This window comes from Phalangium opilio, unplaced genomic scaffold (genome assembly GCF_054372755.1).
Source record: "Phalangium opilio isolate 3A_F unplaced genomic scaffold, DU_Popi_V2 ptg000077l_1, whole genome shotgun sequence".
NCBI classification, from domain to species: Eukaryota; Metazoa; Arthropoda; class Arachnida; order Opiliones; family Phalangiidae; genus Phalangium; species Phalangium opilio.
In genome coordinates this window covers 3834724-3856190 of record NW_028324185.1, presented here as the reverse complement: position 1 = coordinate 3856190, position 21467 = coordinate 3834724, and the positions used below count along the sequence as shown (strand labels likewise).

Genomic DNA, 21467 nt, shown 5'->3' with positions numbered 1-21467 from the left:
CGGCTGGGAGTTGTGGCGTTCTCCTGTAATCCAGCCCTTTGGAAGCTAGAATCGATGGATGGTATGAGGTTGGGAATCCTGTGACTCATGGGCTCGTGTAGATCGGACGTCCGCGTTAAGCTGGGTGTCAATATGGTCGTCTTCAGGTAGCTCATGGACCACCAGGTTGTTCTAAGGAGGGACAAAACGGCTCAGGGCGGTAACGCAGCAGGCAAACGTTCCCGCATTCGGCAGTGACGGGATAACGTCCTAGAGCGAGCTTCGAGTCACAACGCAACCAATACGACCGTACACGATTCCTTTGTTATGCCTTTACACTTAAGATAGTGATTTTAACTTCAATGTTGTTATCCTTGCAAAGTTTGAAATGTTTTATTCGAGATAACTTCGCAGCTGGGAGTTGTGGCGTTCTCCTGTAATCCAGCCCTTTGGAAGCTAGAATCGATGGATGGTATGAGGATGGGATTCATGTGACTCATGGACTCGTGTAGAACGACCGTCAGCGTTAAGCTGGGTGTCAATATGGTCGTCTTCAGGTAGCTCATGGACCACCAGGTTGTTCTAAGGAGGGACAAAACGGCTCAGGGCGGTAACGCAGCAGGCAAACGTTCCCGCATTCGGCAGTGACGGGATAACGTCTGAGAGCGAGCTTCGATTCACAACGCAACCAATACGACCGTACACGATTCCTTTGTTATGCCTTTACACTTCAGATAGTGATTTTAACTTCAATGTTGTTATCCTTGCAAAGTTTGAAATGTTTTATTCGAGATAACTTCGCAGCTGGGAGTTGTGGCGTTCTCCTGTAATCCAGCCCTTTGGAAGCTAGAATCGATGGATGGTATGAGGATGGGATTCATGCGACTCATGGACTCGTGTAGAACGACCGTCAGCGTTAAGCTGGGTGTCGATATGATCGTCTTCAGGTAGCTCATGGACCACCAGGTTGTTCTAAGGAGGGACAAAACGGCTCAGGGCGGTAACGCAGCAGGCAAAAGTTCCCGCATTCGGCAGTGACGGGATAACGTCTGAGAGCGAGCTTCGAGTCACAACGCAACCAATACGAACGTACACGATTCTTTTGTTATGTTTTTACACTTCAGATAATGATTTTAACTTCAATGTTGTTATCCTTGCAAAGTTTGAATTGTTTTATTCGAGGTAATTTTGCAGCTGGGAGTGTTGGCGTTCTCCTGTAATCCAGCCCTTTGGAAGCTAGAATCGATGGATGGTATGAGGATGGGATTCATGCGACTCATGGACTCGTGTAGAATGACCGTCAGCGTTAAGCTGGGTGTCAATATGGTCGTCTTCAGGTAGCTCATGGACCACCAGGTTGTTCTAAGGAGGGACAAAACGGCTCAGGGCGGTAACGCAGCAGGCAAAAGTTCCCGCATTCGGCAGTGACGGGATAACGTCTGAGAGCGAGCTTCGAGTCACAACGCAACCAATACGACCGTACACGATTCTTTTGTTATGCCTTTACACTTCAGATAGTGATTTTAACTTCAATGTTGTTATCCTGGCAAAGTTTGAATTGTTTTATTCGAGGTAATTTTGCAGCTGGGAGTTGTGGCGTTCTCCTGTAATCCAGCCCTTTGGAAGCTAGAATCGATGGATGGTATGAGGATGGGATTCATGCGACTCATGGACTCGTGTAGAACGGACGTCAGCTTTAAGCTGGGTGTCAATATGGTCGTCTTCAGGTAGCTCATGGACCACCAGGTTGTTCTAAGGAGGGACAAAACGGCTCAGGGCGGTAACGCAGCAGGCAAACGTTCCCGCATTCGGCAGTGACGGGATAACGTCTGAGAGCGAGCTTCGATTCACAACGCAACCAATACGACCGTACACGATTCCTTTGTTATGCCTTTACACTTAAGATAGTGATTTTAACTTCAATGTTGTTATCCTTGCAAAGTTTGAATTGTTTTATTCGAGGTAATTTTGCAGCTGGGAGTGTTGGCGTTCTCCTGTAATCCAGCCCTTTGGAAGCTAGAATCGATGGATGGTATGAGGATGGGATTCATGCGACTCATGGACTCGTGTAGAATGACCGTCAGCGTTAAGCTGGGTGTCAATATGGTCGTCTTCAGGTAGCTCATGGACCACCAGGTTGTTCTAAGGAGGGACAAAACGGCTCAGGGCGGTAACGCAGCAGGCAAAAGTTCCCGCATTCGGCAGTGACGGGATAACGTCTGAGAGCGAGCTTCGAGTCACAACGCAACCAATACGACCGTACACGATTCTTTTGTTATGCCTTTACACTTCAGATAGTGATTTTAACTTCAATGTTGTTATCCTTGCAAAGTTTGAATTGTTTTATTCGAGGTAATTTTGCAGCTGGGAGTTGTGGCGTTCTCCTGTAATCCAGCCCTTTGGAAGCTAGAATCGATGGATGGTATGAGGATGGGATTCATGCGACTCATGGACTCGTGTAGAACGGACGCCAGCGTTAAGCTGGGTGTCAATATGGTCGTCTTCAGGTAGCTCATGGACCACCAGGTTGTTCTAAGGAGGGACAAAACGGCTCAGGGCGGTAACGCAGCAGGCAAAAGTTCCCGCATTCGGCAGTGACGGGATAACGTCTGAGAGCGAGCTTCGAGTCACAACGCAACCAATACGAACGTACACGATTCTTTTGTTATGTTTTTACGCTTCAGATAATGATTTTAACTTCAATGTTGTTATCCATGCAAAGTTTGAATTGTTTTATTCGAGGTAATTTTGCAGCTGGGAGTGTTGGCGTTCTCCTGTAATCCAGCCCTTTGGAAGCTAGAATCGATGGATGGTATGAGGATGGGATTCATGCGACTCATGGACTCGTGTAGAACGACCGTCAGCGTTAAGCTGGGTGTCAATATGGTCGTCTTCAGGTAGCTCATGAACCACCAGGTTGTTCTAAGGAGGGACAAAACGGCTCAGGGCGGTAACGCAGCAGGCAAAAGTTCCCGCATTCGGCAGTGACGGGATAACGTCTGAGAGCGAGCTTCGAGTCACAACGCAACCAATACGACCGTACACGATTCTTTTGTTATGCCTTTACACTTCAGATAGTGATTTTAACTTCAATGTTGTTATCCTGGCAAAGTTTGAATTGTTTTATTCGAGGTAATTTTGCAGCTGGGAGTTGTGGCGTTCTCCTGTAATCCAGCCCTTTGGAAGCTAGAATCGATGGATGGTATGAGGATGGGATTCATGCGACTCATGGACTCGTGTAGAACGGACGTCAGCTTTAAGCTGGGTGTCAATATGGTCGTCTTCAGGTAGCTCATGGACCACCAGGTTGTTCTAAGGAGGGACAAAACGGCTCAGGGCGGTAACGCAGCAGGCAAACGTTCCCGCATTCGGCAGTGACGGGATAACGTCTGAGAGCGAGCTTCGAGTCACAACGCAACCAATACGACCGTACACGATTCCTTTGTTATGCCTTTACACTTAAGATAGTGATTTTAACTTCAATGTTGTTATCCTTGCAAAGTTTGAAATGTTTTATTCGAGATAACTTCGCAGCTGGGAGTTGTGGCGTTCTCCTGTAATCCAGCCCTTTGGAAGCTAGAATCGATGGATGGTATGAGGATGGGATTCATGTGACTCATGGACTCGTGTAGAACGACCGTCAGCGTTAAGCTGGGTGTCAATATGGTCGTCTTCAGGTAGCTCATGGACCACCAGGTTGTTCTAAGGAGGGACAAAACGGCTCAGGGCGGTAACGCAGCAGGCAAACGTTCCCGCATTCGGCAGTGACGGGATAACGTCTGAGAGCGAGCTTCGATTCACAACGCAATCAATACGACCGTACACGATTCCTTTGTTATGCCTTTACACTTCAGATAGTGATTTTAACTTCAATGTTGTTATCCTTGCAAAGTTTGAATTGTTTTATTCGAGGTAATTTTGCAGCTGGGAGTTGTGGCGTTCTCCTGTAATCCAGCCCTTTGGAAGCTAGAATCGATGGATGGTATGAGGATGGGATTCATGTGACTCATGGACTCGTGTAGAACGACCGTCAGCGTTAAGCTGGGTGTCAATATGGTCGTCTTCAGGTAGCTCATGGACCACCAGGTTGTTCTAAGGAGGGACAAAACGGCTCAGGGCGGTAACGCAGCAGGCAAACGTTCCCGCATTCGGCAGTGACGGGATAACGTCTGAGAGCGAGCTTCGATTCACAACGCAACCAATACGACCGTACACGATTCCTTTGTTATGCCTTTACACTTCAGATAGTGATTTTAACTTCAATGTTGTTATCCTTGCAAAGTTTGAAATGTTTTATTCGAGATAACTTCGCAGCTGGGAGTTGTGGCGTTCTCCTGTAATCCAGCCCTTTGGAAGCTAGAATCGATGGATGGTATGAGGATGGGATTCATGCGACTCATGGACTCGTGTAGAACGACCGTCAGCGTTAAGCTGGGTGTCGATATGATCGTCTTCAGGTAGCTCATGGACCAGCAGGTTGTTCTAAGGAGGGACAAAACGGCTCAGGGCGGTAACGCAGCAGGCAAAAGTTCCCGCATTCGGCAGTGACGGGATAACGTCTGAGAGCGAGCTTCGAGTCACAACGCAACCAATACGAACGTACACGATTCTTTTGTTATGTTTTTACACTTCAGATAATGATTTTAACTTCAATGTTGTTATCCTTGCAAAGTTTGAATTGTTTTATTCGAGGTAATTTTGCAGCTGGGAGTGTTGGCGTTCTCCTGTAATCCAGCCCTTTGGAAGCTAGAATCGATGGATGGTATGAGGATGGGATTCATGCGACTCATGGACTCGTGTAGAACGGACGTCAGCTTTAAGCTGGGTGTCAATATGGTCGTCTTCAGGTAGCTCATGGACCACCAGGTTGTTCTAAGGAGGGACAAAACGGCTCAGGGCGGTAACGCAGCAGGCAAACGTTCCCGCATTCGGCAGTGACGGGATAACGTCTGAGAGCGAGCTTCGATTCACAACGCAACCAATACGACCGTACACGATTCCTTTGTTATGCCTTTACACTTCAGATAGTGATTTTAACTTCAATGTTGTTATCCTTGCAAAGTTTGAAATGTTTTATTCGAGATAACTTCGCAGCTGGGAGTTGTGGCGTTCTCCTGTAATCCAGCCCTTTGGAAGCTAGAATCGATGGATGGTATGAGGATGGGATTCATGCGACTCATGGACTCGTGTAGAACGACCGTCAGCGTTAAGCTGGGTGTCGATATGATCGTCTTCAGGTAGCTCATGGACCAGCAGGTTGTTCTAAGGAGGGACAAAACGGCTCAGGGCGGTAACGCAGCAGGCAAAAGTTCCCGCATTCGGCAGTGACGGGATAACGTCTGAGAGCGAGCTTCGAGTCACAACGCAACCAATACGAACGTACACGATTCTTTTGTTATGTTTTTACACTTCAGATAATGATTTTAACTTCAATGTTGTTATCCTTGCAAAGTTTGAATTGTTTTATTCGAGGTAATTTTGCAGCTGGGAGTGTTGGCGTTCTCCTGTAATCCAGCCCTTTGGAAGCTAGAATCGATGGATGGTATGAGGATGGGATTCATGCGACTCATGGACTCGTGTAGAACGACCGTCAGCGTTAAGCTGGGTGTCAATATGGTCGTCTTCAGGTAGCTCATGAACCACCAGGTTGTTCTAAGGAGGGACAAAACGGCTCAGGGCGGTAACGCAGCAGGCAAAAGTTCCCGCATTCGGCAGTGACGGGATAACGTCTGAGAGCGAGCTTCGAGTCACAACGCAACCAATACGACCGTACACGATTCTTTTGTTATGCCTTTACACTTCAGATAGTGATTTTAACTTCAATGTTGTTATCCTTGCAAAGTTTGAATTGTTTTATTCGAGGTAATTTTGCAGCTGGGAGTTGTGGCGTTCTCCTGTAATCCAGCCCTTTGGAAGCTAGAATCGATGGATGGTATGAGGATGGGATTCATGCGACTCATGGACTCGTGTAGAACGGACGTCAGCTTTAAGCTGGGTGTCAATATGGTCGTCTTCAGGTAGCTCATGGACCACCAGGTTGTTCTAAGGAGGGACAAAACGGCTCAGGGCGGTAACGCAGCAGGCAAACGTTCCCGCATTCGGCAGTGACGGGATAACGTCTGAGAGCGAGCTTCGAGTCACAACGCAACCAATACGACCGTACACGATTCTTTTGTTATGCCTTTACACTTCAGATAGTGATTTTAACTTCAATGTTGTTATCCTTGCAAAGTTTGAATTGTTTTATTCGAGGTAATTTTGCAGCTGGGAGTTGTGGCGTTCTCCTGTAATCCAGCCCTTTGGAAGCTAGAATCGATGGATGGTATGAGGATGGGATTCATGCGACTCATGGACTCGTGTAGAACGGACGCCAGCGTTAAGCTGGGTGTCAATATGGTCGTCTTCAGGTAGCTCATGGACCACCAGGTTGTTCTAAGGAGGGACAAAACGGCTCAGGGCGGTAACGCAGCAGGCAAAAGTTCCCGCATTCGGCAGTGACGGGATAACGTCTGAGAGCGAGCTTCGAGTCACAACGCAACCAATACGAACGTACACGATTCTTTTGTTATGTTTTTACGCTTCAGATAATGATTTTAACTTCAATGTTGTTATCCTTGCAAAGTTTGAATTGTTTTATTCGAGGTAATTTTGCAGCTGGGAGTGTTGGCGTTCTCCTGTAATCCAGCCCTTTGGAAGCTAGAATCGATGGATGGTATGAGGATGGGATTCATGCGACTCATGGACTCGTGTAGAACGACCGTCAGCGTTAAGCTGGGTGTCAATATGGTCGTCTTCAGGTAGCTCATGAACCACCAGGTTGTTCTAAGGAGGGACAAAACGGCTCAGGGCGGTAACGCAGCAGGCAAAAGTTCCCGCATTCGGCAGTGACGGGATAACGTCTGAGAGCGAGCTTCGAGTCACAACGCAACCAATACGACCGTACACGATTCTTTTGTTATGCCTTTACACTTCAGATAGTGATTTTAACTTCAATGTTGTTATCCTTGCAAAGTTTGAATTGTTTTATTCGAGGTAATTTTGCAGCTGGGAGTTGTGGCGTTCTCCTGTAATCCAGCCCTTTGGAAGCTAGAATCGATGGATGGTATGAGGATGGGATTCATGCGACTCATGGACTCGTGTAGAACGGACGTCAGCTTTAAGCTGGGTGTCAATATGGTCGTCTTCAGGTAGCTCATGGACCACCAGGTTGTTCTAAGGAGGGACAAAACGGCTCAGGGCGGTAACGCAGCAGGCAAAAGTTCCCGCATTCGGCAGTGACGGGATAACGTCTGAGAGCGAGCTTCGAGTCACAACGCAACCAATACGACCGTACACGATTCTTCTGTTATGTCTTTACATTTCAGATAGTGATTTTAACTTCAATGTTGTTATCCTTGCAAAGTTTGAATTGTTTTATTCGAGGTAATTTTGCACCTGGGAGTGTTGGCGTTCTCCTGTAATCCAGCCCTTTGGAAGCTAGAATCGATGGATGGTATGAGGATGGGATTCATGCGACTCATGGACTCGTGTAGAACGGACGTCAGCGTTAAGCTGGGTGTCAATATGGTCGTCTTCAGGTAGCTCATGGACCACCAGGTTGTTCTAAGGAGGGACAAAACGGCTCAGGGCGGTAACGCAGCAGGCAAAAGTTCCCGCATTCGGCAGTGACGGGATAACGTCTGAGAGCGAGCTTCGAGTCACAACGCAACCAATACGACCGTACACGATTCTTTTGTTATGCCTTTACACTTCAGATAGTGATTTTAACTTCAATGTTGTTATCCTTGCAAAGTTTGAATTGTTTTATTCGAGGTAATTTTGCAGCTGGGAGTTGTGGCGTTCTCCTGTAATCCAGCCCTTTGGAAGCTAGAATCGATGGATGGTATGAGGATGGGATTCATGCGACTCATGGACTCGTGTAGAACGGACGTCAGCTTTAAGCTGGGTGTCAATATGGTCGTCTTCAGGTAGCTCATGGACCACCAGGTTGTTCTAAGGAGGGACAAAACGGCTCAGGGCGGTAACGCAGCAGGCAAACGTTCCCGCATTCGGCAGTGACGGGATAACGTCTGAGAGCGAGCTTCGAGTCACAACGCAACCAGTACGACCGTACACGATTCTTTTGTTATGCCTTTACACTTCAGATAGTGATTTTAACTTCAATGTTGTTATCCTTGCAAAGTTTGAATTGTTTTATTCGAGGTAATTTTGCAGCTGGGAGTTGTGGCGTTCTCCTGTAATCCAGCCCTTTGGAAGCTAGAATCGATGGATGGTATGAGGATGGGATTCATGCGACTCATGGACTCGTGTAGAACGGACGCCAGCGTTAAGCTGGGTGTCAATATGGTCGTCTTCAGGTAGCTCATGGACCACCAGGTTGTTCTAAGGAGGGACAAAACGGCTCAGGGCGGTAACGCAGCAGGCAAAAGTTCCCGCATTCGGCAGTGACGGGATAACGTCTGAGAGCGAGCTTCGAGTCACAACGCAACCAATACGAACGTACACGATTCTTTTGTTATGTTTTTACGCTTCAGATAATGATTTTAACTTCAATGTTGTTATCCTTGCAAAGTTTGAATTGTTTTATTCGAGGTAATTTTGCAGCTGGGAGTGTTGGCGTTCTCCTGTAATCCAGCCCTTTGGAAGCTAGAATCGATGGATGGTATGAGGATGGGATTCATGCGACTCATGGACTCGTGTAGAACGACCGTCAGCGTTAAGCTGGGTGTCAATATGGTCGTCTTCAGGTAGCTCATGAACCACCAGGTTGTTCTAAGGAGGGACAAAACGGCTCAGGGCGGTAACGCAGCAGGCAAAAGTTTCCGCATTCGGCAGTGACGGGATAACGTCTGAGAGCGAGCTTCGAGTCACAACGCAACCAATACGACCGTACACGATTCTTTTGTTATGCCTTTACACTTCAGATAGTGATTTTAACTTCAATGTTGTTATCCTTGCAAAGTTTGAATTGTTTTATTCGAGGTAATTTTGCAGCTGGGAGTTGTGGCGTTCTCCTGTAATCCAGCCCTTTGGAAGCTAGAATCGATGGATGGTATGAGGATGGGATTCATGCGACTCATGGACTCGTGTAGAACGGACGTCAGCTTTAAGCTGGGTGTCAATATGGTCGTCTTCAGGTAGCTCATGGACCACCAGGTTGTTCTAAGGAGGGACAAAACGGCTCAGGGCGGTAACGCAGCAGGCAAAAGTTCCCGCATTCGGCAGTGACGGGATAACGTCTGAGAGCGAGCTTCGAGTCACAACGCAACCAATACGACCGTACACGATTCTTCTGTTATGTCTTTACATTTCAGATAGTGATTTTAACTTCAATGTTGTTATCCTTGCAAAGTTTGAATTGTTTTATTCGAGGTAATTTTGCACCTGGGAGTGTTGGCGTTCTCCTGTAATCCAGCCCTTTGGAAGCTAGAATCGATGGATGGTATGAGGATGGGATTCATGCGACTCATGGACTCGTGTAGAACGGACGTCAGCGTTAAGCTGGGTGTCAATATGGTCGTCTTCAGGTAGCTCATGGACCACCAGGTTGTTCTAAGGAGGGACAAAACGGCTCAGGGCGGTAACGCAGCAGGCAAAAGTTCCCGCATTCGGCAGTGACGGGATAACGTCTGAGAGCGAGCTTCGAGTCACAACGCAACCAATACGACCGTACACGATTCTTCTGTTATGTCTTTACATTTCAGATAGTGATTTTAACTTCAATGTTGTTATCCTTGCAAAGTTTGAATTGTTTTATTCGAGGTAATTTTGCACCTGGGAGTGTTGGCGTTCTCCTGTAATCCAGCCCTTTGGAAGCTAGAATCGATGGATGGTATGAGGATGGGATTCATGCGACTCATGGACTCGTGTAGAACGGACGTCAGCGTTAAGCTGGGTGTCAATATGGTCGTCTTCAGGTAGCTCATGGACCACCAGGTTGTTCTAAGGAGGGACAAAACGGCTCAAGGCGGTAACGCAGCAGGCAAACGTTCCCGCATTCGGCAGTGACGGGATAACGTCTGAGAGCGAGCTTCGAGTCACAACGCAACCAATACGACCGTACACGATTCTTTTGTTATGCCTTTACACTTCAGATAGTGATTTTAACTTCAATGTTGTTATCCTTGCAAAGTTTGAATTGTATTATTCGAGGTAATTTTGCAGCTGGGAGTTGTGGCGTTCTCCTGTAATCCAGCCCTTTGGAAGCTAGAATCGATGGATGGTATGAGGATGGGATTCATGCGACTCATGGACTCGTGTAGAACGGACGTCAGCGTTAAGCTGGGTGTCAATATGGTCGTCTTCAGGTAGCTCATGGACCACCAGGTTGTTCTAAGTAGGGACAAAACGGCTCAGGGCGGTAACGCAGCAGGCAAAAGTTCCCGCATTCGGCAGTGATGGGATAACGTCTGAGAGCGAGCTTCGAGTCACAACGCAACCAATTCGAACGTACACGATTCTTTTGTTATGTCTTTACACTTCAGATAGTGATTTTAACTTCAATGTTGTTATCCTTGCAAAGTTTGAATTGTATTATTCGAGGTAATTTTGCAGCTGGGAGTTGTGGCGTTCTCCTGTAATCCAGCCCTTTGGAAGCTAAAATCGATGGATGGTATGAGGTTGGGATTCATGTGACTCATGGACTCGTGTAGATCGGACGTCAGCGTTAAGCTGGGTGTCAATATGGTCGTCTTCAGGTAGCTCATGGACCACCAGGTTGTTCTAAGGAGGGACAAAACGGCGCAGGGCGGTAACGCAGCAGGCAAAAGTTCCCGCATTCGGCAGTGACGGGATAACGTCTGAGAGCGAGCTTCGAGTCACAACGCAACCAATACGACCGTACACGATTCTTTTGTTATGCTTTTACACTTCAGATAGTGATTTTAACTTCAATGTTGTTATCCTTGCAAAGTTTGAATTGTTTTGTTCGAGGTAATTTTGCAGCTGGGAGTGTTGGCGTTCTCCTGTAATCCAGCCCTTTGGAAGCTAGAATCGATGGATGGTAAGAGGATGGGATTCATGCGACTCATGGACTCGTGTAGAACGGACGTCAGCGTTAAGCTGGGTGTCAATATGGTCGTCTTCAGGTAGCTCATGGACCACCAGGTTGTTCTAAGGAGGGACAAAACGGCTCAGAGCGGTAACGCAGCAGGCAAAACTTCCCGCATTCGGCAGTGACGGGATAACGTCTGAGAGCGAGCTTCGAGTCACAACGCAACCAATACGACCGTACACGATTCTATTGTTATGTCTTTACACTTCAGATAGTGATTTTAACTTCAATGTTGTTATCCTTGCAAAGTTTGAATTGTTTTATTCGAGGTAATTTTGCAGCTGGGAGTGTTGGCGTTCTCCTGTAATCCAGCCCTTTGGAAGCTAGAATCGATGGATGGTATGAGGATGGGATTCATGCGACTCAAGGACTCGTGTAGATCGGACGTCCGCGTTAAGCTGGGTGTCAATATGGTCGTCTTCAGGTAGCTCATGGACCACCAGGTTGTTCTAAGGAGGGACAAAACGGCTCAGGGCGGTAACGCAGCAGGCAAAAGTTCCCACATTCGGCAGTGACGGGATAACGTCTGAGAGCGAGCTTCGAGCCACAACGCAACTAATACGACCGAACACGATTCTTTTGTTAGTCTTTACACTTCAGATGGTGATTTTAACTTCAATGTTGTTATCCGTGCAAAGTTTGAGATGTTTTTTTCGAGATAACTTCGCAGCTGGGAGTTGTGGCGTTCTCGTGTAATCCAGCCCTTTGGAAGCTAGAATCGATGGATGGTATGAGGTTGGGATTCCTTTGACTCAAGGACTCGTGTAGATCGGACGTCCGCGTTAAGCTGGGTGTCAATATGGTCGTCTTCAGGTAGCTCATGGACCACCAGGTTGTTCTAAGGAGGGACAAAACGGCTCAAGGCGTTAACGCAGCAGGCAAACGTTCCCGCATTCGGCAGTGACGGGATAACGTCTGAGAGCGAGCTTCGAGTCACAACGCAACCAATACGACCGTACACGATTCTTTTGTTATGCCTTTACACTTCAGATAGTGATTTTAACTTCAATGTTGTTATCCTTGCAAAGTTTGAATTGTATTATTCGAGGTAATTTTGCAGCTGGGAGTTGTGGCGTTCTCCTGTAATCCAGCCCTTTGGAAGCTAGAATCGATGGATGGTATGAGGATGGGATTCATGCGACTCATGGACTCGTGTAGAACGGACGTCAGCGTTAAGCTGGGTGTCAATATGGTCGTCTTCAGGTAGCTCATGGACCACCAGGTTGTTCTAAGTAGGGACAAAACGGCTCAGGGCGGTAACGCAGCAGGCAAAAGTTCCCGCATTCGGCAGTGATGGGATAACGTCTGAGAGCGAGCTTCGAGTCACAACGCAACCAATTCGAACGTACACGATTCTTTTGTTATGTCTTTACACTTCAGATAGTGATTTTAACTTCAATGTTGTTATCCTTGCAAAGTTTGAATTGTATTATTCGAGGTAATTTTGCAGCTGGGAGTTGTGGCGTTCTCCTGTAATCCAGCCCTTTGGAAGCTAAAATCGATGGATGGTATGAGGTTGGGATTCATGTGACTCATGGACTCGTGTAGATCGGACGTCAGCGTTAAGCTGGGTGTCAATATGGTCGTCTTCAGGTAGCTCATGGACCACCAGGTTGTTCTAAGGAGGGACAAAACGGCGCAGGGCGGTAACGCAGCAGGCAAAAGTTCCCGCATTCGGCAGTGACGGGATAACGTCTGAGAGCGAGCTTCGAGTCACAACGCAACCAATACGACCGTACACGATTCTTTTGTTATGCTTTTACACTTCAGATAGTGATTTTAACTTCAATGTTGTTATCCTTGCAAAGTTTGAATTGTTTTGTTCGAGGTAATTTTGCAGCTGGGAGTGTTGGCGTTCTCCTGTAATCCAGCCCTTTGGAAGCTAGAATCGATGGATGGTAAGAGGATGGGATTCATGCGACTCATGGACTCGTGTAGAACGGACGTCAGCGTTAAGCTGGGTGTCAATATGGTCGTCTTCAGGTAGCTCATGGACCACCAGGTTGTTCTAAGGAGGGACAAAACGGCTCAGAGCGGTAACGCAGCAGGCAAAACTTCCCGCATTCGGCAGTGACGGGATAACGTCTGAGAGCGAGCTTCGAGTCACAACGCAACCAATACGACCGTACACGATTCTATTGTTATGTCTTTACACTTCAGATAGTGATTTTAACTTCAATGTTGTTATCCTTGCAAAGTTTGAATTGTTTTATTCGAGGTAATTTTGCAGCTGGGAGTGTTGGCGTTCTCCTGTAATCCAGCCCTTTGGAAGCTAGAATCGATGGATGGTATGAGGATGGGATTCATGCGACTCAAGGACTCGTGTAGATCGGACGTCCGCGTTAAGCTGGGTGTCAATATGGTCGTCTTCAGGTAGCTCATGGACCACCAGGTTGTTCTAAGGAGGGACAAAACGGCTCAGGGCGGTAACGCAGCAGGCAAAAGTTCCCACATTCGGCAGTGACGGGATAACGTCTGAGAGCGAGCTTCGAGCCACAACGCAACTAATACGACCGAACACGATTCTTTTGTTAGTCTTTACACTTCAGATGGTGATTTTAACTTCAATGTTGTTATCCGTGCAAAGTTTGAGATGTTTTTTTCGAGATAACTTCGCAGCTGGGAGTTGTGGCGTTCTCGTGTAATCCAGCCCTTTGGAAGCTAGAATCGATGGATGGTATGAGGTTGGGATTCCTTTGACTCAAGGACTCGTGTAGATCGGACGTCCGCGTTAAGCTGGGTGTCAATATGGTCGTCTTCAGGTAGCGCATGGACCACCAGGTTGTTCTAAGGAGGGACAAAACGGCTCAGGGCGGTAACGCAGCAGGCAAAAGTTCCCGCATTCGGCAGTGACGGGATAACGTCAGAGAGCGAGCTTCGAGTCACAACGCAACCAATACGACCGTACACGATTCTTTTGTTATGTCTTTACACTTCAGATAGTGATTTTAACTTCAATGTTGTTATCCTTGCAAAGTTTGAATTGTTTTATTTGAGAAAATTTTGCAGCTGGGAGTTGTAGCGTTCTCCTGTAATCCAGCAATTTGGAAGCTAGAATCGATGGATGGTATGAGGATGGGATTCATGCGACTCATGGACTCGTGTAGAACGGACGTCAGCGTTAAGATGGTTGTCAATATGGTCGTCTTCAGGTAGCTCATGGACCACCAGGTTGTTCTAAGGAGGTACAAAACGGCTCAGAGCGGTAACGCAGCAGGCAAAAGTTCCCGCATTCGGCAGTGACGGGATAACGTCTGAGAGCGAGCTTCGAGTCACAACGCAACCAATACGACCGTACACGATTCTTTTGTTATGTCTTTACACTTCAGATAGTGATTTTAACTTCAATGTTGTTATCCTTGCAAAGTTTGAATTGTTTTATTCGAGGTAATTTTGCAGCTGGGAGTGTTGGCGTTCTCCTGTAATCCAGCCCTTTGGAAGCTAGAATCGATGGATGGTATGAGGATGGGATTCATGCGACTCATGGACTCGTGTAGATCGGACGTCAGCGTTAAGCTGGGTGTCAATATGGTCGTCTTCAGGTAGCTCAGGGACCACCAGGTTGTTCTAAGGAGGGACAAAACGGCTCAGGGCGGTAACGCAGCAGGCAAAAGTTCCCACATTCGGCAGTGACGGGATAACGTCTGAGAGCGAGCTTCGAGTCACAACGCAACTAATACGACCGAACACGATTCTTTTGTTAGTCTTTACACTTCAGATGGTGATTTTAACTTCAATGTTGTTATCCGTGCAAAGTTTGAGATGTTTTTTTCGAGATAACTTCGCAGCTGGGAGTTGTGGCGTTCTCGTGTAATCCAGCCCTTTGGAAGCTAGAATCGATGGATGGTATGAGGTTGGGATTCCTTTGACTCAAGGACTCGTGTAGATCGGACGTCCGCGTTAAGCTGGGTGTCAATATGGTCGTCTTCAGGTAGCGCATGGACCACCAGGTTGTTCTAAGGAGGGACAAAATGGCTCAGGGCGGTAACGCAGCAGGCAAAAGTTCCCGCATTCGGCAGTGACGGGATAACGTCAGAGAGCGAGCTTCGAGTCACAACGCAACCAATACGACCGTACACGATTCTTTTGTTATGTCTTTACACTTCAGATAGTGATTTTAACTTCAATGTTGTTATCCTTGCAAAGTTTGAATTGTTTTATTCGAGAAAATTTTGCAGCTGGGAGTTGTGGCGTTCTCCTGTAATCCAGCAATTTGGAAGCTAGAATCGATGGATGGTATGAGGATGGGATTCATGCGACTCATGGACTCGTGTAGATCGGACGTCCGCGTTAAGCTGGGTGTCAATATGGTCGTCTTCAGGTAGCTCATGGACCACCAGGTTGTTCTAAGGAGGGACAAAACGGCTCAGGGCGGTAACGCAGCAGGCAAAAGTTCCCGCATTCGGCAGTGACGGGATAACGTCTGAGAGCGAGCTTCGAGTCACAACGCAACCAATACGACCGTACACGATTCTTTTGTTATGCCTTTACACTTCAGATAGTGATTTTAACTTCAATGTTGTTATCCTTGCAAAGTTTGAATTGTATTATTCGAGGTAATTTTGCAGCTGGGAGTTGTGGCGTTCTCCTGTAATCCAGCCCTTTGGAAGCTAGAATCGATGGATGGTATGAGGATGGGATTCATGCGACTCATGGACTCGTGTAGAACGGACGTCAGCGTTTAGCTGGGTGTCAATATGGTCGTCTTCAGGTAGCGCATGGACCACCAGGTTGTTCTAAGGAGGGACAAAACGGCTCAGGGCGGTAACGCAGCAGGCAAAAGTTCCCGCATTCGGCAGTGACGGGATAACGTCAGAGAGCGAGCTTCGAGTCACAACGCAACCAATTCGAACGTACACGATTCTTTTGTTATGTCTTTACACTTCAGATAGTGATTTTAACTTCAATGTTGTTATCCTTGCAAAGTTTGAATTGTATTATTCGAGGTAATTTTGCAGCTGGGAGTTGTGGCGTTCTCCTGTAATCCAGCCCTTTGGAAGCTAAAATCGATGGATGGTATGAGGTTGGGATTCATGTGACTCATGGACTCGTGTAGATCGGACGTCAGCGTTAAGCTGGGTGTCAATATGGTCGTCTTCAGGTAGCTCATGGACCACCAGGTTGTTCTAAGGAGGGACAAAACGGCGCAGGGCGGTAACGCAGCAGGCAAAAGTTCCCGCATTCGGCAGTGACGGGATAACGTCTGAGAGCGAGCTTCGAGTCACAACGCAACCAATACGACCGTACACGATTCTTTTGTTATGCTTTTACACTTCAGATAGTGATTTTAACTTCAATGTTGTTATCCTTGCAAAGTTTGAATTGTTTTGTTCGAGGTAATATTGCAGCTGGGAGTGTTGGCGTTCTCCTGTAATCCAGCCCTTTGGAAGCTAGAATCGATGGATGGTAAGAGGATGGGATTCATGCGACTCATGGACTCGTGTAGAACGGACGTCAGCGTTAAGCTGGGTGTCAATATGGTCGTCTTCAGGTAGCTCATGGACCACCAGGTTGTTCTAAGGAGGGACAAAACGGCTCAGAGCGGTAACGCAGCAGGCAAAACTTCCCGCATTCGGCAGTGACGGGATAACGTCTGAGAGCGAGCTTCGAGTCACAACGCAACCAATACGACCGTACACGATTCTATTGTTATGTCTTTACACTTCAGATAGTGATTTTAACTTCAATGTTGTTATCCTTGCAAAGTTTGAATTGTTTTATTCGAGGTAATTTTGCAGCTGGGAGTGTTGGCGTTCTCCTGTAATCCAGCCCTTTGGAAGCTAGAATCGATGGATGGTATGAGGATGGGATTCATGCGACTCAAGGACTCGTGTAGATCGGACGTCCGCGTTAAGCTGGGTGTCAATATGGTCGTCTTCAGGTAGCTCATGGACCACCAGGTTGTTCTAAGGAGGGACAAAACGGCTCAGGGCGGTAACGCAGCAGGCAAAAGTTCCCACATTCGGCAGTGACGGGATAACGTCTGAGAGCGAGCTTCGAGCCACAACGCAACTAATACGACCGAACACGATTCTTTTGTTAGTCTTTACACTTCAGATGGTGATTTTAACTTCAATGTTGTTATCCGTGCAAAGTTTGAGATGTTTTTTCGAGATAACTTCGCAGCTGGGAGTTGTGGCGTTCTCGTGTAATCCAGCCCTTTGGAAGCTAGAATCGATGGATGGTATGAGGTTGGGATTCCTTTGACTCAAGGACTCGTGTAGATCGGACGTCCGCGTTAAGCTGGGTGTCAATATGGTCGTCTTCAGGTAGCGCATGGACCACCAGGTTGTTCTAAGGAGGGACAAAACGGCGCAGGGCGGTAACGCAGCAGGCAAAAGTTCCCGCATTCGGCAGTGACGGGATAACGTCAGAGAGCGAGCTTCGAGTCACAACGCAACCAATACGACCGTACACGATTCTTTTGTTATGTCTTTACACTTCAGATAGTGATTTTAACTTCAATGTTGTTATCCTTGCAAAGTTTGAATTGTTTTATTTGAGAAAATTTTGCAGCTGGGAGTTGTGGCGTTCTCCTGTAATCCAGCAATTTGGAAGCTAGAATCGATGGATGGTATGAGGATGGGATTCATGCGACTCATGGACTCGTGTAGAACGGACGTCAGCGTTAAGATGGTTGTCAATATGGTCGTCTTCAGGTAGCTCATGGACCACCAGGTTGTTCTAAGGAGGTACAAAACGGCTCAGAGCGGTAACGCAGCAGGCAAAAGTTCCCGCATTCGGCAGTGACGGGATAACGTCTGAGAGCGAGCTTCGAGTCACAACGCAACCAATACGACCGTACACGATTCTTTTGTTATGTCTTTACACTTCAGATAGTGATTTTAACTTCAATGTTGTTATCCTTGCAAAGTTTGAATTGTTTTATTCGAGGTAATTTTGCAGCTGGGAGTGTTGGCGTTCTCCTGTAATCCAGCCCTTTGGAAGCTAGAATCGATGGATGGTATGAGGATGGGATTCATGCGACTCATGGACTCGTGTAGATCGGACGTCAGCGTTAAGCTGGGTGTCAATATGGTCGTCTTCAGGTAGCTCAGGGACCACCAGGTTGTTCTAAGGAGGGACAAAACGGCTCAGGGCGGTAACGCAGCAGGCAAAAGTTCCCACATTCGGCAGTGACGGGATAACGTCTGAGAGCGAGCTTCGAGTCACAACGCAACTAATACGACCGAACACGATTCTTTTGTTAGTCTTTACACTTCAGATGGTGATTTTAACTTCAATGTTGTTATCCGTGCAAAGTTTGAGATGTTTTTTTCGAGATAACTTCGCAGCTGGGAGTTGTGGCGTTCTCGTGTAATCCAGCCCTTTGGAAGCTAGAATCGATGGATGGTATGAGGTTGGGATTCCTTTGACTCAAGGACTCGTGTAGATCGGACGTCCGCGTTAAGCTGGGTGTCAATATGGTCGTCTTCAGGTAGCGCATGGACCACCAGGTTGTTCTAAGGAGGGACAAAACGGCTCAGGGCGGTAACGCAGCAGGCAAAAGTTCCCGCATTCGGCAGTGACGGGATAACGTCAGAGAGCGAGCTTCGAGTCACAACGCAACCAATACGACCGTACACGATTCTTTTGTTATGTCTTTACACTTCAGATAGTGATTTTAACTTCAATGTTGTTATCCTTGCAAAGTTTGAATTGTTTTATTCGAGAAAATTTTGCAGCTGGGAGTTGTGGCGTTCTCCTGTAATCCAGCAATTTGGAAGCTAGAATCGATGGATGGTATGAGGATGGGATTCATGCGACTCATGGACTCGTGTAGATCGGACGTCCGCGTTAAGCTGGGTGTCAATATGGTCGTCTTCAGGTAGCTCATGGACCACCAGGTTGTTCTAAGGAGGGACAAAACGGCTCAGGGCGGTAACGCAGCAGGCAAAAGTTCCCGCATTCGGCAGTGACGGGATAACGTCTGAGAGCGAGCTTCGAGTCACAACGCAACCAATACGACCGTACACGATTCTTTTGTTATGTCTTTACACTTCAATAGCCGTATTCCGCTGAAAATTCACTAATACGACCACGCCCCCTCGGCGTATTAGCGGGTCACGTGATATCCGGCTATCATGTTAGGCTCACTAGCGCCAAAACGGAGAGTAGAACAGCACCATAAATGGCGGGATATTTGAAGTCAACCTTGAGCAATCGCAGCGCCACAAGCGGTGAGGATAGCAGCACCCAAAATGGCGGGAAGTTTGAAAACAGTGAAAACGTGACGCTTGTGGCGCTATAGGTTTCATCTTAGCTCTGGGAAGCATATTACATTAAGTTTACAGCGGGAACAGTAAGATTTATTTATTGTGGAATATACATATTAAAAGTACACTCTTTAATATCAGTTAAGAGTATTAATCATGGCGCAGATAGCTAACGACATAGCTATTGCTGTCGTTTTCGATGACGAGCAATATCTCCGACAGAGGCGTAATGCGTTCTTGTTACCAGAGGAGATATTTCTTTCACAGTATCTTTTGGACATTTTAAGTGTGCGCGCCTTATGCCTAGCTCTTAGGCCGCAATTGGAAAAAGACCACGACCGTGGTGTGGATGTTATTGGGGTGGAGGATGAAGTGCTCGTAACACTGCTGTTTTATGGCTCGGGGACATTTCAGCACGCTTTGGCCAGCAACTACGAACACGGCATGAGTCAGGCGTCAGTCAGTCGTAGCATTGCACGGGTCACCAATGCCATAATTAATGTCAAAAGTGATTTGATATCGTTTCCAACAGATGAGGCGTCAGTAAGGTCTATGAAGGTATGAATTTACTCAGATATTAGCTTTCCAAAGGAACGTTTTTTTATTGTAATTGTTACGATCATAGGCGTCTTTTATGGCCACCTGCAGCTTACCAAACGTTATTGGAGCAATTGACTGTACGCATGTTCCAATCAAAGGCCCTTCACCAAACAGTAATGCGTACAGGAACAGAAAGGGGACATTCTCCATTAACGTTCAACTTGTGAGACATTTTGCTCTATTCATAACAAATCCGTTTTAATTAAAATGTTTTGTTTACAATATGTCAGCGACAACGAATTGCGCATCATGAATGTGGCGGCTCGGTGGCCTGGTAGCGTTCATGACTCATTCATCTGGCGAAATAGCAGGCTGTTTGAGGCATTTGTGGAAGGGGACATGCCCCATGGTTATCTTCTTGGTGATGGAGGCTATCCCTTACAACCGTGGCTCATGGTGCCAGTATACCGCCCACAAACTCCGGCAGAGGTTGAATTTAACACCCGGCATATTCGTGGTAGGTTGTGCATTATTTCCTTGTGTGGCCGGTAATAGTTTTTTGTGTGAAATTTGTGTTTGTTTATGTAGGACGAAACGTCATTGAGCGCCTTAACGGCGTCCTCAAGTCACGGTTTCGTTGCCTTGATGGCTCAGGAGGCAAACTATGCTACCATCCGGACAAAGTGTGCCGCATTATAACAGCTTGCTGCATTCTTCACAACATGTGTTTGGCGAATAAGATACCCTTGTCTGAGGATAATGGTATGAGAGATTGCTCGTTACTTTCTTTGCATACTGCTCATCAGTATACAACAGTATGTACCTCTTTCGTAGTAGATGGTGCTGTTGATAATGACGCAGTTGTCGAAATGCAGGTCGACGATGATGCCCCTGCGAATGGGCAGGCTGCAGCGGCTGGTTATCGTGTCCGGCAACACCTCATAAACATCTGCGAAAACCAGTTATAATTAATTTTAACAGGAAGGTGTGTTTCAACGTGAAGCTTTATCTACGTCTAATTACATGGATGTGTTTGTAAGACACTGACTTCCATATTTTGTAGGCATTGAGGTTTGCAGTAGGAAAGGGGGCCTGCCATCAAAACTCCCCGACTCGATTGCGACCGCAGTTGGCAACGGGACCTGCGTCATCAAAACTCCCCGACCCGATTACGACCGCAGTAGGCAACGGGACATGCGTCATCAAAACTCCCCGACCCGATTACGACCGCAGTAGGCAAAGGGACCTACGTCATCAAAACTCCCCGACCCGATTACGACCGCAGTAGGCAAAGGGACCTGCGTCATCAAAACTCCCCGACCCGATTGCGACCGCAGTAGGCAAGAGGGCCTGCGTCATCAAAACTCCTCATGGGAAACGACGTGTGGCTACCTCCAAGTGGTGTTTCCCGGGTAACGCAAAGTGCCACACAAGACCGCATACCCTGCACAATGACGGTATTGATTAATGCTTGCTTAAATTGATGACACGTTGGTAGAATAATAACTTATTTGTACTAATCGATAGATGGTAGTCATGGCGCAAGTGTGATGGAGAAGACGCAGAATCATAGTGATGCGTCGTATACTTCTGTGTGTGACGCAGTTTGCGGTCATCGTTCTTGTCATATCTTTGGATAGGAATTCACGTCATTGACCACTTAACAATTGTTGACCATG

The 21467-nt window shown here is 47.1% G+C and overlaps 1 long non-coding RNA gene and 49 other non-coding genes across 50 annotated transcripts; 49 read left to right on the top strand and 1 right to left on the bottom strand.

The window, feature by feature from the left end:
* Positions 1 to 2: 2 nt before the first annotated feature.
* Positions 3 to 302, top strand: LOC149656879 (signal recognition particle RNA). The gene has a single exon (XR_016370179.1).
* Positions 303 to 392: 90 nt separating this feature from the next.
* Positions 393 to 692, top strand: LOC149656878 (signal recognition particle RNA). The gene has a single exon (XR_016370150.1).
* Positions 693 to 782: 90 nt separating this feature from the next.
* Positions 783 to 1082, top strand: LOC149656877 (signal recognition particle RNA). The gene has a single exon (XR_016370184.1).
* Positions 1083 to 1172: 90 nt separating this feature from the next.
* Positions 1173 to 1472, top strand: LOC149656876 (signal recognition particle RNA). The gene has a single exon (XR_016370145.1).
* Positions 1473 to 1562: 90 nt separating this feature from the next.
* On the top strand, positions 1563 to 1862 carry LOC149656875 (signal recognition particle RNA). Its single transcript, XR_016370147.1, has one exon.
* Positions 1863 to 1952: 90 nt separating this feature from the next.
* On the top strand, positions 1953 to 2252 carry LOC149656874 (signal recognition particle RNA). Its single transcript, XR_016370144.1, has one exon.
* Positions 2253 to 2342: 90 nt separating this feature from the next.
* On the top strand, positions 2343 to 2642 carry LOC149656873 (signal recognition particle RNA). The gene has a single exon (XR_016370095.1).
* Positions 2643 to 2732: 90 nt separating this feature from the next.
* On the top strand, positions 2733 to 3032 carry LOC149656872 (signal recognition particle RNA). Its single transcript, XR_016370142.1, has one exon.
* Positions 3033 to 3122: 90 nt separating this feature from the next.
* LOC149656871 (signal recognition particle RNA) lies at positions 3123 to 3422 on the top strand. The gene has a single exon (XR_016370114.1).
* A 90-nt stretch (positions 3423 to 3512) lies between these two features.
* LOC149656870 (signal recognition particle RNA) lies at positions 3513 to 3812 on the top strand. Its single transcript, XR_016370176.1, has one exon.
* Positions 3813 to 3902: 90 nt separating this feature from the next.
* LOC149656869 (signal recognition particle RNA) lies at positions 3903 to 4202 on the top strand. Its single transcript, XR_016370149.1, has one exon.
* A 90-nt stretch (positions 4203 to 4292) lies between these two features.
* LOC149656868 (signal recognition particle RNA) lies at positions 4293 to 4592 on the top strand. Its single transcript, XR_016370186.1, has one exon.
* A 90-nt stretch (positions 4593 to 4682) lies between these two features.
* Positions 4683 to 4982, top strand: LOC149656867 (signal recognition particle RNA). The gene has a single exon (XR_016370177.1).
* Positions 4983 to 5072: 90 nt separating this feature from the next.
* On the top strand, positions 5073 to 5372 carry LOC149656866 (signal recognition particle RNA). The gene has a single exon (XR_016370185.1).
* A 90-nt stretch (positions 5373 to 5462) lies between these two features.
* On the top strand, positions 5463 to 5762 carry LOC149656865 (signal recognition particle RNA). Its single transcript, XR_016370141.1, has one exon.
* Positions 5763 to 5852: 90 nt separating this feature from the next.
* On the top strand, positions 5853 to 6152 carry LOC149656864 (signal recognition particle RNA). Its single transcript, XR_016370092.1, has one exon.
* A 90-nt stretch (positions 6153 to 6242) lies between these two features.
* Positions 6243 to 6542, top strand: LOC149656863 (signal recognition particle RNA). The gene has a single exon (XR_016370094.1).
* A 90-nt stretch (positions 6543 to 6632) lies between these two features.
* On the top strand, positions 6633 to 6932 carry LOC149656862 (signal recognition particle RNA). Its single transcript, XR_016370140.1, has one exon.
* A 90-nt stretch (positions 6933 to 7022) lies between these two features.
* LOC149656861 (signal recognition particle RNA) lies at positions 7023 to 7321 on the top strand. The gene has a single exon (XR_016370105.1).
* A 91-nt stretch (positions 7322 to 7412) lies between these two features.
* LOC149656860 (signal recognition particle RNA) lies at positions 7413 to 7712 on the top strand. Its single transcript, XR_016370108.1, has one exon.
* A 90-nt stretch (positions 7713 to 7802) lies between these two features.
* On the top strand, positions 7803 to 8102 carry LOC149656859 (signal recognition particle RNA). The gene has a single exon (XR_016370129.1).
* Positions 8103 to 8192: 90 nt separating this feature from the next.
* LOC149656858 (signal recognition particle RNA) lies at positions 8193 to 8492 on the top strand. Its single transcript, XR_016370093.1, has one exon.
* A 90-nt stretch (positions 8493 to 8582) lies between these two features.
* Positions 8583 to 8882, top strand: LOC149656857 (signal recognition particle RNA). The gene has a single exon (XR_016370175.1).
* A 90-nt stretch (positions 8883 to 8972) lies between these two features.
* LOC149656856 (signal recognition particle RNA) lies at positions 8973 to 9271 on the top strand. The gene has a single exon (XR_016370104.1).
* Positions 9272 to 9362: 91 nt separating this feature from the next.
* On the top strand, positions 9363 to 9661 carry LOC149656855 (signal recognition particle RNA). The gene has a single exon (XR_016370138.1).
* Positions 9662 to 9752: 91 nt separating this feature from the next.
* LOC149656854 (signal recognition particle RNA) lies at positions 9753 to 10052 on the top strand. Its single transcript, XR_016370148.1, has one exon.
* Positions 10053 to 10142: 90 nt separating this feature from the next.
* LOC149656853 (signal recognition particle RNA) lies at positions 10143 to 10442 on the top strand. Its single transcript, XR_016370127.1, has one exon.
* A 90-nt stretch (positions 10443 to 10532) lies between these two features.
* Positions 10533 to 10832, top strand: LOC149656852 (signal recognition particle RNA). The gene has a single exon (XR_016370209.1).
* Positions 10833 to 10922: 90 nt separating this feature from the next.
* LOC149656851 (signal recognition particle RNA) lies at positions 10923 to 11222 on the top strand. Its single transcript, XR_016370154.1, has one exon.
* A 90-nt stretch (positions 11223 to 11312) lies between these two features.
* On the top strand, positions 11313 to 11612 carry LOC149656850 (signal recognition particle RNA). Its single transcript, XR_016370228.1, has one exon.
* Positions 11613 to 11701: 89 nt separating this feature from the next.
* On the top strand, positions 11702 to 12001 carry LOC149656849 (signal recognition particle RNA). The gene has a single exon (XR_016370232.1).
* A 90-nt stretch (positions 12002 to 12091) lies between these two features.
* Positions 12092 to 12391, top strand: LOC149656848 (signal recognition particle RNA). Its single transcript, XR_016370126.1, has one exon.
* Positions 12392 to 12481: 90 nt separating this feature from the next.
* Positions 12482 to 12781, top strand: LOC149656847 (signal recognition particle RNA). The gene has a single exon (XR_016370208.1).
* A 90-nt stretch (positions 12782 to 12871) lies between these two features.
* LOC149656846 (signal recognition particle RNA) lies at positions 12872 to 13171 on the top strand. The gene has a single exon (XR_016370153.1).
* A 90-nt stretch (positions 13172 to 13261) lies between these two features.
* On the top strand, positions 13262 to 13561 carry LOC149656845 (signal recognition particle RNA). Its single transcript, XR_016370227.1, has one exon.
* Positions 13562 to 13650: 89 nt separating this feature from the next.
* Positions 13651 to 13950, top strand: LOC149656844 (signal recognition particle RNA). Its single transcript, XR_016370222.1, has one exon.
* A 90-nt stretch (positions 13951 to 14040) lies between these two features.
* On the top strand, positions 14041 to 14340 carry LOC149656843 (signal recognition particle RNA). Its single transcript, XR_016370137.1, has one exon.
* A 90-nt stretch (positions 14341 to 14430) lies between these two features.
* Positions 14431 to 14730, top strand: LOC149656842 (signal recognition particle RNA). The gene has a single exon (XR_016370088.1).
* Positions 14731 to 14819: 89 nt separating this feature from the next.
* On the top strand, positions 14820 to 15119 carry LOC149656841 (signal recognition particle RNA). The gene has a single exon (XR_016370229.1).
* A 90-nt stretch (positions 15120 to 15209) lies between these two features.
* On the top strand, positions 15210 to 15509 carry LOC149656840 (signal recognition particle RNA). Its single transcript, XR_016370157.1, has one exon.
* A 90-nt stretch (positions 15510 to 15599) lies between these two features.
* Positions 15600 to 15899, top strand: LOC149656839 (signal recognition particle RNA). The gene has a single exon (XR_016370182.1).
* A 90-nt stretch (positions 15900 to 15989) lies between these two features.
* Positions 15990 to 16289, top strand: LOC149656838 (signal recognition particle RNA). Its single transcript, XR_016370207.1, has one exon.
* A 90-nt stretch (positions 16290 to 16379) lies between these two features.
* Positions 16380 to 16679, top strand: LOC149656837 (signal recognition particle RNA). The gene has a single exon (XR_016370152.1).
* A 90-nt stretch (positions 16680 to 16769) lies between these two features.
* Positions 16770 to 17069, top strand: LOC149656836 (signal recognition particle RNA). The gene has a single exon (XR_016370225.1).
* An 88-nt stretch (positions 17070 to 17157) lies between these two features.
* Positions 17158 to 17457, top strand: LOC149656835 (signal recognition particle RNA). Its single transcript, XR_016370090.1, has one exon.
* A 90-nt stretch (positions 17458 to 17547) lies between these two features.
* Positions 17548 to 17847, top strand: LOC149656834 (signal recognition particle RNA). The gene has a single exon (XR_016370125.1).
* A 90-nt stretch (positions 17848 to 17937) lies between these two features.
* On the top strand, positions 17938 to 18237 carry LOC149656833 (signal recognition particle RNA). Its single transcript, XR_016370087.1, has one exon.
* An 89-nt stretch (positions 18238 to 18326) lies between these two features.
* LOC149656832 (signal recognition particle RNA) lies at positions 18327 to 18626 on the top strand. Its single transcript, XR_016370221.1, has one exon.
* A 90-nt stretch (positions 18627 to 18716) lies between these two features.
* On the top strand, positions 18717 to 19016 carry LOC149656831 (signal recognition particle RNA). The gene has a single exon (XR_016370146.1).
* Positions 19017 to 19330: 314 nt separating this feature from the next.
* LOC149656830 (uncharacterized) lies at positions 19331 to 20951 on the bottom strand. The gene is made up of 4 exons (XR_016369964.1): positions 20812 to 20951; positions 20612 to 20737; positions 19902 to 20538; positions 19331 to 19798 (listed from the first exon to the last, which is right to left on the bottom strand). It is a non-coding gene; the product is annotated as an uncharacterized LOC149656830 (long non-coding RNA).
* Between the last annotated feature and the right edge of the window lie 516 nt (positions 20952 to 21467).